This window comes from Rhinolophus ferrumequinum, chromosome 6 (assembly GCF_004115265.2).
Source record: "Rhinolophus ferrumequinum isolate MPI-CBG mRhiFer1 chromosome 6, mRhiFer1_v1.p, whole genome shotgun sequence".
Lineage (NCBI taxonomy): Eukaryota > Metazoa > Chordata > Mammalia > Chiroptera > Rhinolophidae > Rhinolophus > Rhinolophus ferrumequinum.
Genome location: NC_046289.1, coordinates 3,465,557 through 3,477,514, shown reverse-complemented (window position 1 = coordinate 3,477,514; position 11,958 = coordinate 3,465,557). Strand labels below are relative to the sequence as shown.

The window sequence follows — 11,958 nt, the reverse complement described above, 5'->3', positions numbered from 1 at the left end:
GCACCCATTTTTCAGTACAAAATCCCACCTGGGTCTCCCACTTAACTTCTGGGAAGGGTCCCTGGGTTCGCCTCATTCTGGGGACATGATGGAGTATTGGCTTTGGCAACTGGTGGTCCTCAGCTCCAGGCCATGAGTGCCCAGTGCTCAAGCTGCCCGAGGGAGGGGCTGCTGGAAGCACAGCCTCTCGGAAGCATCTGCCTTAGTCCAAGCGTCCGAGCCTCTCCATGGTACTCGGGGAGAGGTTACCCGAGCAACTTTGCATCTGGACGACGAATGTTGCTCGGTGAACCCCTTTTCGGTATCAAATTCCACCAGAGAGGCCATCTCGGAGGCCGTGGCACTTCGGGAAAGAACGTCAGTCTCAGCTCCGCTTTGGGGTACAGGATGGGTGGTCGACCAGTTGGAAAGTAATTGTTCCTAATGTACTTCACCTGGTCCACTAGCCGTCCGTACCCACTGCAGCCTGCGGCCTGCGGGCCTGGGCCAAGCCGCTGCTCCTCCACTCAGCACCTCTCCTGGTACTTGAAGGGAGATCGACCGTGTTATATTCGCTTTATTGACTTCGAATAATACATGGTTGATCTTTTCTCAGTATCAAATCTCACCTTGGAGGACCGGTTGGAGATGAAGCCCTTGTGGGGGTGGGCATGGGGCGGGGGCTTTCGTGTCACTGCCCCAGCGGGTACTGAGGGAGGGTTGGTCACTGAGGCTGGGCAGGGCAGGGCGTGCACTGCCCGGCCTGTGTCCTCTCACCAGTGCTGTCTGATCCCCCCTCAGGACCACTCCGGGAGGCGCCCATCGGTGCTGCAGCAGCCCTGGTCCCGGAGTCAGCGTCACTTTGGGTACTTGAGGAGAGGTTGTCTGTGATGAGTTCGCTTTATTAATGACGAATATAACACAGATGGCCTGTTTTCAGTACCACCTACGACTTGTGCACAGGGCCAGGCCTGAGGCTGGCCACCTCCAGGGTACGTGACTGCATGGGCTCTGGGTATGACATCTGTCATCCTCCCTAATGTAACACCTAATCCATCCTGGGAGAGCTTCCTGAAACGCTCCTTGACCGCGGGGAAGAGACAAGGGTGGAGTGCGTTGGGGAGGCTGGTCATGAAGCTTTTGCGAGATGTGCGACGAGTGACGAGGATTCAATCTATTTTCCACGCCCAGTGTCATTAGTCAGAGGGCTCCCTGGAGGGGCTCCCCCATTGGAGCGGGCACCTGCTGCTCTCCAGGGCATCCCTCCAAGGGGGCCGTACGCATGGCCTGCCCCTGGGAGGTGTGTCCTGGCTGCTTTCCCTCTCATCCCAGTGCCTGGGCGACCCCGTGGCAGGATATTCCTTTTTGGGATGAGCTCAGGGGCTGCTCTGTGTGGTACTTGAGGAGAGGTTGCCCATGTGCGTGCGCGTCCATTGTGACGTGAAGAGAGGTCCACGGCCGACCTCTCTTCAGTATCAGATCCTGCCCCGCGTGCTTCCTGCATGCTCGCTGGCCCAGGGAGGACGCAGCATGAGCCGACTCGCATCCTGGGGCTCGGGGGCAGGCAGCCGGGTGGGTGGCTGGGCCGTCTGTGCGGAAGAAGCCTCCATCTCGAGTCCACCCTGCTCCGTGGTACCTGAAATAGGTTGCCTGTGAGGTGTTCACTTTCTACACGATGAATATTATACAGTCAACCTCTTCCCGGTATCGAATCCCGCCGTGGACGACCTCCACGTCAGGTGCTGACTGCAGGTGGCAGAAGCCTCTGTGTTGTTGACCCGTGGACTTGGTGTCGGACCTGGGCCACGTGGCCTGTTCATTTTCCAGCTCCATCTGTTCCGGAGGGCTTCCGGAATCACCACGGAGCGGCCTCCCTGGTTCCAGAGTCAGTGGTTCCCGACATCCGTGCTCCCGACAGTTCCCTCCGCGCTGGGCACCCCAGCCCTGCCCCAGCCTGCCCAGACCACGTCAGGGTCTCCTGGTGGAGGACAAAGTCCAGGGCCATGGAAAGAGCACCTCCAAAGCATGAACCAGGCAGTTTGGTATTTGCTCATGGTCTTCTGCGCCTCAGGAAGCCCTCTCCGAGCGGGCTGCCGTCACCAGCTCTGTGCATGCCCTTTCTCTGTGGGCTTCCTCAGGCCAGGGATCCCTCTGTGCCCAGCGTGCGGGGAGGGGCTGCCCCACCCAGTGTCCCAAGGCCCCGCCTGGCCACCCTCATTCCTTGCGCTCCCTTCCTCGGGTGCTTCACAGTGTGTCCCCCGTTTATGTCCATCCATCCTCCTTTGGGAGGTGAATCCTGGGCGGCTGCATCTGTGCAGCCTGCCCTCAGCCTCCTCCTTCTATCCAGGGTCCAGGCCTCCCTTCCTTAGTCCCCACTCCCATGCCCTGGGTACCCCTTTCTCAGGACACTCAGCACAGTCTCTTGCTCACTCCTTCCCCCCAAGTAGCCCCTTTTCTAGAGCAGGGGTTCTGGATTCTGGAGGGGAGGAAATGTCTTGCTCAGCAAGGCTGTCCCTGATCAACCAGCCTCGCCCTGCCTCTTCCTGTCATCTTCTGTTGCCTGTTACCATTGTCTTCCTAGCTTACTGCTATGCAAAAGTATGTCTACTTTCTCTGTCCCCCCAGACTGTAGGATTTCTGAGGACAGGATTTCTCAGGACTGTTCCCTGCTGTGTCCCCAGTCCGAGGACGCAGGCTAGGCCCGCAGTAGAGGAACTGTGAGTGTTTATTGACTGACTGACAAATGCAGGGACCTTATCAAGTTAATCCCCAGGAAAGAGCTGGGCACAAAGGAGGCACCCAGGAAGATGTGGTGGGGCACACATGAGCGTGATAATCAGTTCTTAGAAATTCTTCATGTTTGTTGAAAGCTGTTTGGTTTTCTGCTTTTTCGGCCCCTTCAAGGATGTCATTTGAGAGTCTGAAATTTGCTGCAACAGGGGCATGTCAGCTAGGTCTGGGCTCTTCCCTGCACTTTTCAGAGGTCCCCTGGGACCCCCAAAAGACTGATGAGCCCCACTATAACCCTGCAACACCAATTGAGCACCCCCCCAACTTTCCAGTAAATTCTATAGCGTTCCTAGCAGGCTGCTCTGGGGAACTCCATCTCTAACAGGCTGGAGCAGGGTGTCAGAGCTAATATTTTATGCATGGAACTGACTAAATGGAGACATTTGGGGATGAAAATTACTGTTAATGCACCCACACATCTTTGGAATATATTAAATGTGTGTGGGGGTAGGAGGCAATGTTAGCCTTACTTAATGGCTCCAGTGGAACCATCCCCACACCACAGCGTTCACGCGCACTCCCCCCAGCGCTGCCCTGTGTCTCCCAGGCCACCACTGGGAGAAACGTTGGGTACTTTAGCTGCCTCTTGAGAATTATGCATTAGACACAGTGTCAGCCCAGGGTACCAGACATTCGGCAGTGTGCATGTTCCAAACTCATGTTAGACCCGACGACGGTGACCCCACACTGCTCAGTGCAGAGTGTCATTAAAAGCTAAATTACTGGTTTACCTATTGTTTGAGGAGCAGAGAAAATAAACAAAGGAACTTTCTAATCTGACAAGCTGAAGAAAAAGGTCTGGCCTCGCGGCGGCCAGGATAAAAGTCACTGAGGGCCCGTGGGCCAGAGGGTCCGTGGCAGGGATCGTCTCCAAGGCGCTGCGTGTTCCCAGCCCCGGGTCCAGTTTCACTCAGTGAGCACTGCTTCCCCGGGGTCTGCCTGGGCAAGGGCTTGTCTCCCTGAAATGTGTCTCCTGCACATTCCACAAGTGCGATTTTTAAAATTGGGAAGTTGCTGGACAAACTGGGCCTATATTCCCTTTCCCTTACTGTTTTCAAGGGGAAAGAGGAAGGAAAAGAATAGCTGCCCTGAATGGGCTTCAGCCTTGGTCCTGCACATGTCTCTGGTCTTGGGGGTTTGCTCACTGCTCCCCGTCAGCCCTGGAGGTGCAGGTTCTGATTTACAGATGAGGAAATGGGGCACAGAGAGGTTGAGACTCGTCCAAGATCACCCAGATGCAAGCTGGGGTGAGGTCTGGCTCCAAGCTGTTTGTGCTTAGCCACTCTGCCCACTGCAAGCCATGTGGCTTTAGGAATAGCCATATCCTAGAAGAAGGCAGGTCCGTCGGATGGGTCCCCAAGTTTTGTCTGCACGATGAGTTAGGCTTGCTTTTCTCAATGCTTAGCTTGCCATACTTTTCATGGTGCTTTTCCCACCTGGCATCTCCACTTTGGTGACATCACCCATGAAATGGGGGTGCTTTCACTTGGGTGCAGTCCCCATGTTCCCTGGCTCATGTCTGGCCTGAGGACAGGGCTGCTGCTCTGTCAGAAGACCCAGGGCACAGTGGAGATCTGAACAGCGGAGCCCCACACTGACCGGGTCTTGCTGCCTCATTTGAGGGCTGTATTCGCCACCTTGGTTGTGTACAGATCTAGTCAGAGTGACCAGTGACCAAGAACAGAGAGCTCAGTCCAGCCAGCTGATCTCTGCAGGGCGCGGCCCGCACGGCCTGACTCCCCCAGACCCCCGCTCTCTATTGTCATCCCACCCTTGCATGTACACCTCCCTGCAGAATCAGTGGCTGGTATAGTCCTGGAAACCCCAAGGAGGTCTCATTACTGGTGGGTCCTCAGATGCAAAGAACCCCCACATGTCAGGGCTGAGTGGGACCTGGAGTTCATTCCCCTCTTTCCCTGCCCTCTACTCACACCCATATACAGATAAGAAAACTGAGGTCCAAGAGGGTAGCATGCTTTGCCGTGGCTTTTTCCTGAGTGTTGTCTCAAACTTTGGTGCTGAGACCCACCTCTGGCAAATAGGTAGTTTCATTCTTTGTAAAACTGAGGGTCACCCAGTACCCCAGGGCTGCAGCAACAGCAAGCGAGATTCTTCAATATCTGAGTTTTCAATACTTCCCAGCCACAGAGCTTCTAGAAGCAGGGCTTTAGCTCTGCAGTGCCGGCTCATAGTAGGTGCTCAGCTAATGCCTGGCTCAGAGCTGTCCATTCACCAGCACAGAGGTGTTCAGCACGTGAAGGTGTATTGAATCGGATCTCTATCTCCAGGAGGAAGCTCACAGGAGGCGCTGGGAGGACGTTTGTGGAATGAATAAATAAAAGCGTGCTCTTGGAATGAAGAAGTAGAGAAATGAAGAAGAATCGGTGTAGATGGACATAAATTTCCACCAAGCGCCGCCAAGGCTCTGCAGTCGAGGCTGCTGAAAAGACCCTGCGGAGGCAGAGGGGCCATTTGTCACCCTGCAGACGGCTGGAGGGCCGCGAAGCAAGGGTGTGATGGAGGCTCGTTCATCATTTTCCCGTTACCAGGCGACGTGGAGGGAGCGCACGCATGCGCAGCCCCACCAGCGGCCGGCAGTGAGTGTGTAGAGCTTGGGGTGGGGAAGGACCCCGGGGAAGGGCGGGCCCGCTGGGTGAGCAAGCAGCTCCGCCCTGCAGCCCTGGCGTGGGTGGTGGAGAGGACAGGAGCCACGCAGGTCCACGTGACCAGCCTGGGCTGGGCTTTGGTGCCATTATGGCTGCAGGACCCAAATGGGACCCACTGCATGATCCCAAGGCAGTGGAACATCTGAAAGCCCACCTCGTGTCCTTGGTGCTATCGTTCCCACACCTATTGCCATGCCTTTGCCCAAGCTGTGCCCTTACCTGGAATTCCCACCCCTCCTTATCCTCCAAGGCTCTGTCTGCTCCAGTGCTGTCTCCTACAGGAAGCCTTCCCTGATCCACCCCAGTACGCACACAGAGCCTCAATCTGCAGTCCTCTGATCCTTTGATCAACAGGTACCTATCTCCCTGCCCAGCCTGTAGGCTCCATGAGGGCAGGGACTGTTATGGTTTGGTCACCGTGGGTCACGTGGGGCCTTGTGCCTGGTACAGAACCTAGCCCAGGGAAGGCACTGTGCCATGCTTGTTGACCTTGTCTCCCCTTTGTAGGCATGCTGGACCCTGGACCAGGTACCCAGTACATGGACATCCCACGGACAGGGCGTTCGGTCGACCTCAGCCACGAGCCAAGGGCTGGGCCAGAGGTGGCCACACCAGACCACTTCTTCCTGGAGAGGTGTGAGCTGTGAACTAGGGCACCTGGCCCTACCCCAGAGTCATTCTTGGGTCTGGTAAGTGCCCATTACTACAGCTAGTTGCCTCCCATTTGGATCTGGAGCAGAGGCGGGATTTGCCCAGGGCACACCGGCTCTAGGAGAGAGCTAAGCCTGTTATTAGGGGCAGTGCCACCTGACTCGATGTAGCTCCTCCAGGCTCCAACTAGCGTTTGTTGAATGAATGAATGAATGAATGAATGAATGAATGAATGAAAAAAGCAGGGCCTCCTGAACCCTTCCCAGAGCTCCCGGCACATCCTACATGGGCAGTGCTGCAGTGTGGGGGAGGCCTGAGCAGGCCCTGCTTCCAGGGTCCCCTGGTCTTCCCCTGGGGCAGGACACCGCGGAGAAGGTGCACAGAGCCTGGGGTGTGGGAAACCATCCAGAATGCTGCTTCCACCATCTGTGATATCTTCGTTTTCTCTAACACTCAAAAATAGATGTTTCTGTTATGCTCTGTTGTTGGCAGGGGAGCGGCGGGGCCTGCCAAGGCCTGGGGGAGCCCGCCAGCCTGCTGAGTTTTACTGTACAAACAGTTGGGGGGGGGGTGTCTCTGTTAACTTGAAATCCCCGATCAGTAAACATGCCAATTTAAAGTGTAATTAACTCAGGCCGGAAAAATTTCAGATTTGGACTGCTTTTCACAGTTGAGGTTGTTTTTCTTTTATTTATTTATCTCTTTCCGGGTGTGGTGGTGTCTGTGGCAGGTTTTAGCCAGGAAAAATAGAAGGGGGGCCTGAGTGGGGTGGGGGCTTGTTGGGAGAAGAAACAGTAGAAGGAAAGGAAGGAAAAGAGGGGAGGTCAGCCTAACACCCCTGAGGGCCCGATGTCTCTATCCACTTTCTGTCTAGGATGGTAGATGCCAGGTGAGGAAACTGAGGCAGAGGGAAATAGAGGGCATGCCCATTTCAGGGTGGGGTGCAGACTTCTGTGCTAGCTGGGCCCTGTGATAAGAATTGTGGGGTGCTGTCACAGGATCCCAGGAAGACGCTGGGCTGGCTGAGCAGGCTCTGGGTCTTCCCTCCTGACGCCCTCCTTTCTCGCCTTCTCTTTCAGTTCGGAGGCCCGCCTGCTCTTCTGAGAGCCCTGCTTTCTCTGAGCCCTCCAGAGTCTCAGCGCTTTCTTCCCTGTTGCCTGCTTCACACAACTCCAAAATGGTCACTGTCCTTGGAGAAGGCCGAGGGCACCCGTGACCCAGCTGAGGGAGGCACAGCGCCCTCCAACCAGCACCCTTTACTGCCTCGCCCAGGAAGGAGGAGGGGGCCTGCACCCCCCACCTTTAAAGGACACTAACTGGGTACCAGGAGGCGAACCCTCGTGGGACAGGCCCAGTCACTGTGGGCTGGGGAGGACCGTATGGGCACGGGGAGAAGTCCTGAGTGAAATAAACTCAATTAAAAGAGCAAATGACCTGTGCCCCTCGCCCACCAGACAGTGCAGCTGGGAGGCGAACACGCTGGTTAGGACACAGGAATTCCTGCTCTTCCTTTTCAAACTCTTTGAATGTTGTCAGGCCATTTGAATAATAAATCTGCATCATACACATCAAAGTCTGTTTGTGTGTCTTTATGTTCAGGAGTGATTTTCATACAGTCACTGTCTTTATACCCAGGGAGGACTCTGCAGGGAGCATCTTCCAGAAGCAGGCCTCCCCGGGGTGCCTCACTCGGTGTGTGAGCCCACATTCTCAGGTGGGAGCCAGGGCCAGGAAAACACACGCTTCCTTTGTCTCAGGTCTTAGATGGTTCCACCAGCCCCACTGCCGGGGCCCCCTCCCCGGGCAGAGGCCAGGGCCCAGGGGCAGAGCCTGTGCCCACGCCTGGCTCTGCCAGCCTTCGCCTGGTCACGACACAGCCGGGCTGACTCAGACGCGGGCCGAGCGGGAGCCTCGTAAATTACATAATTACCTATGAAACCTGCCGCTGCAGCTGTCAGCCGGAAGGACGCGCTCTGCCTGGCCGGCGTGACTCACTTCCCTAGAGTCTCTCGCCCCCACCTCTGTCTGGGCTGGCTGGCAGGAGGAGGGGGCGCCAGCTTGATCTCTACCCCCCGCTCTGCAAACGAAAAGGCAGGCCGCCACCGTATTTCTGAGGGCTCTGGGTGGGGGGCACCTTCTCCAGCCCCCGTCTGCAGCCCCCAGCGGCCCTCCAGATGGACGGTCCCCACCTAACAGGACAAACCTGAGGCCCAGAGAGGACTTATTTCTTAGTCCTGTGTGTCCACAGCCAGAAGGTGGCTCTGGCTTGTGCCAGGAGCCTCCCTCATAGAGCCTTGAATGAACCCAGCCACTGGGTCAAAGCTCAAACCTTCAGCCTCTCCCCCTGTATCACCACCTCTTCTCCGGAGTCCCTTGGCGTGGGCAAACTCTACCCTTGGAAAAACACTTCTACTCTTGAAAGTGACTGAGTTTGGGAAACAGGCATAGGTTGCCTTTCCAACCCAAGCTGAGTGTACATACGTGGTGGGGGACCCTGGAAGGGATTGTTTTTTGTTTTTTTGTTTTTTAATTTAGTAGAATGGGGTCGGTGGATATGGGTTCCAGGTGATGTCTGGGTTCGAATCCCGCCTTTGTCATTTACTGGCTCTGAGCCTCAGTTTCCTCATGTACAAAATGGGCACACTAGCACTCACTTGGAAGGTCGGATGAGGTGAACTGGGTTGGTGTTCATTAAATTGGGGGCTCCCTCATAATGGTCCATGGATGATCAGGATCCCCACAGGTCCTGAAGTCACAACACACCTGCAGCCTGACTCAACCTGGACCAGGAACCACTTCTCGCTACTAGCCTCAGTGACCAGAGACTATGCCCCCCATCTGCCCCCTGGCTTCTGAAGGCACCCCCAAAACAGAGCCAGGAGGAATAGAAACCATTATGCTCAGAGCCACATCCAAATCCCAAGCAAAGCTCTGTAGCAGGTCACAAAGGGTGCTCAGGGTCCCCTGGGGGCCTTCCAAGAGCTCTGTGCTCTCCACTCCCCTCCTTGGCTTCAATTCTGGGGAGAAAGCTGCACGTGTGAGCTGTTCTGTGGGTGTGGAGGTCTGTGGCCCGCTCAATTCACCACTTGGGAGGGCTGTCCCCGAGGCCCAGTCACCTTCTCAGCCCCACAAGCCGTCTCAGCTCACGGGAAAGCGCACCGACTCATTCTCACTCCCACATCTCATGTATAGACCTCAAACAGATGTGCTGAGGGGCTGGCTTCCTCCAGAGAACCTTGGCACAGGTCCTTTCCCTACCAGGGCCCCCACCTGCTCTTCCTTCCTTCTCACGGTCCCCCTAGAGCTGGCCCCTCATTCTAATAATAACACAACAGCTGCCCTCTCTGTGCTCCTACTCTGTGTCAACCAGGATCTGGGTGCTTCGTTCAAACCAAGGGGAAAGGGTCCTGCTACACAGCACAAATCTGAAAGCAGATCTTGTCAGGATCCTGGCTCTGAGTTAGCCCTGGGAAATCACTTGCCTGCATTGGGCCTCAGTCTTCTCATCTGTAAAATGGGTGTGGCTGATCAGATTATGTGACACTGAAGTCCCAAGTCCCTTCCTATACTACCACCTCATGTGACCCAGCCCTCCAGGATCCCAGGCCACCCTCCCCTCAGCTATGAAAACACCCTGGTGTGATCTCGGCTCCCTTCTGTTATCCAAGGAAGCACAACCCCTCTGCAGAATCCCAGGGAGGTAGGACAGGGTGGGCTGCTTCCGCTCTTTTCTGGGACTCCTCACCCCTCCCTGCCCTGGACCTAGCCTCCTCTTCTCCTCTCCCTCTACTTTCTGCCCCTTTCTTTTCTCTTCCTAATGCACCATCAAGCCAGAACTGTCCATGGAAATTTCTAGGCCTTACCCAGGGGAGTCGCAGATCCCTGGAGGAAACAGCTAGACTCTGAGCATCAGACCTCATTGCTCATAAAGCTTCTATCATGCCACAGGACGGGAAGCTAGCCTGTTGCCTACCCTCCTCCCGCTGCAGACAAACTTTCCTATCCCTATCTCTGAACATGCCATCCCTTCATGGGACTCGTGTCCTGCCTCGGATGCCGGGGCCTCACAGGGGCTCTGTGGGTCACTAGGAACATAGAGCTGTCCAAAACAGCCATTCCTTCCAGCCCACTCCAAAGGGGCTCAGGTGTGCTCCCTGACTGCTCGAGTTCCCATCCCCCTGCAGCCTGGCGGGCAGTACTCCATCTCTGTGGGTCTCAGGCTCCCTTCCTACCCACTAACTGGAGCTATGGTGAGAGTAGGTGAGTGAATCTGTGCGAGTGGGTGAATATTAGCTGTGACATGGTCTGCTGCTTGTTATCTCCGGACCCTCGAGTGGGGTTTGGGACCTGTGAGGTATCTACGGAGTCCCCCACTATTTTTGTGGTTAAGATGATGAGGTGCCCCACTATTTATTTGTTCTTTTGCCACAATCCTTGATTCCTTTAGTCTCTGGAGTGAGGGGTCACCCTTCTATGTTTGTAGAGGTCAGCTTCTCAGCAGCCCCCAACCCTGCCTGTGTCCTCCTGGGGACGCTCCAGCCCAGCTTCCAGGCTGTGGGTGCTGGAAGGAACAGGTCTGATGGGGCAGGGCTGGGGTTCCACACTGCCTAAGGATAGAACTGGGTTTCTTCCACAGAAAACAAGTTTGTGTTCCAGAGGACAACTGTGCTTCCAGTCTCAGAAAGAAGGGCAAGTGGCCTATGGATTGAAGCTGTTCCTGCTTCAAGTCCCACCTGGGGTCTCACCCAGCAGGTGAGATGGGGGCAGAGGTGTCATTGATGCTACAAGAGCCACATGCTTGAATACACCTGAGTAACCAGCCCACTTCTGCCACAGTCTTGCTGTGTGACCTAAGGGAAGTCACTCAAAGCTTCTGAGCTTCAGTTTCCTTATTGCAAGACCTGAATTCTTGGGAGTCAGGCCTGAGACTGTGCTTGGCACAGTGTCGAATGGATAGTTGGTGCTCCATCCCTCTGAGCCTCTCTGCCAGGTGTCTCTGCATTTCCTATCCCAGCCCCACGCCTGGTTCAGACACTGCAACGCTGGATATATGGAACAGACCACCTGAGCTCAGGGCGTGGTTTCTGTGCACCCACCTCAATCCCACACAGGGAGAGGGATGTGAGCAGAACCCTCGGAAGGGCTGTGAGTGATTGCAGGGCGCAGGGGCTCTCTCAGTCCCCAGGAAGTGGGGGCCGAGGGCCCCTTCCCTGCAGAATCCCGGCTGAGTCTGGGGAGAGGGATAGGAGGGGCTGTTGTTTGTCTCCTGTCTGCTGTCATCTTTCATTTGGCATCTTCCTCATGGTGCTGACATTTTCCTGAGGCCAGTCCAGGAGGAAGGGGGCTGGCGGCGGCTGCACGGTCCATGCGAGGGGTGGGGGTAGGGGTGCGCCTGGGCTCTACTAAGGCTGCCAGGCCCTGGGGCTGGGGGCAAAGAGATGGTGCAGACCCCTCCCCACTGGGGAAGTCACTTCATCAGTCCCCCAAACCCTGACAGCACAGTGAAGGTCCCTGAGGAGGGAGTTCTCCCAGCCTGAAACAGGGCAGCTGTCCTGGTCCCATCCCGCCGCCCCCTCTCCAGATTCCCTGAGATCTCATGGTTGCAACAGCAGGACCCCAGCTAGGGGTTCACTGGCCTTTTCTAGCTCCCTGGCACTTCGTAAACTCTAACAAGACAGTACCCATCAGTGTGTATTAATAGTCCACGCGTTCGGCTTGCACCCAACCAGTGTTCTGAGCATCCTGTGCTCTGGGAAGAGACCCATGGGCGCGGTCTCCTCCAGCAGCCGGCAAGGCCGGGACATAGCTTCCTTTGGAGCCTGTAGGAGGCCTAGCTCCTTACCAGCAACGGGGTGCCCAACTTCAGGGTCAG

The 11,958-nt window shown here is 56.0% G+C and overlaps 1 long non-coding RNA gene across 2 annotated transcripts; it reads left to right on the top strand.

The window, feature by feature from the left end:
• Nucleotides 1-850: 850 nt before the first annotated feature.
• On the top strand, nt 851-7,639 carry LOC117022863 (uncharacterized). 2 transcript variants are annotated; one of them, XR_004423133.1, is made up of 5 exons: nt 851-971; nt 5,058-5,366; nt 5,686-5,789; nt 5,943-6,124; nt 7,166-7,639. It is a non-coding gene; the product is annotated as an uncharacterized LOC117022863 (long non-coding RNA). The 2 variants fall into 2 exon arrangements; XR_004423132.1 differs by lacking the exon at nt 851-971 and having other exon boundaries at nt 4,208-5,366.
• Nucleotides 7,640-11,958: the final 4,319 nt, after the last annotated feature.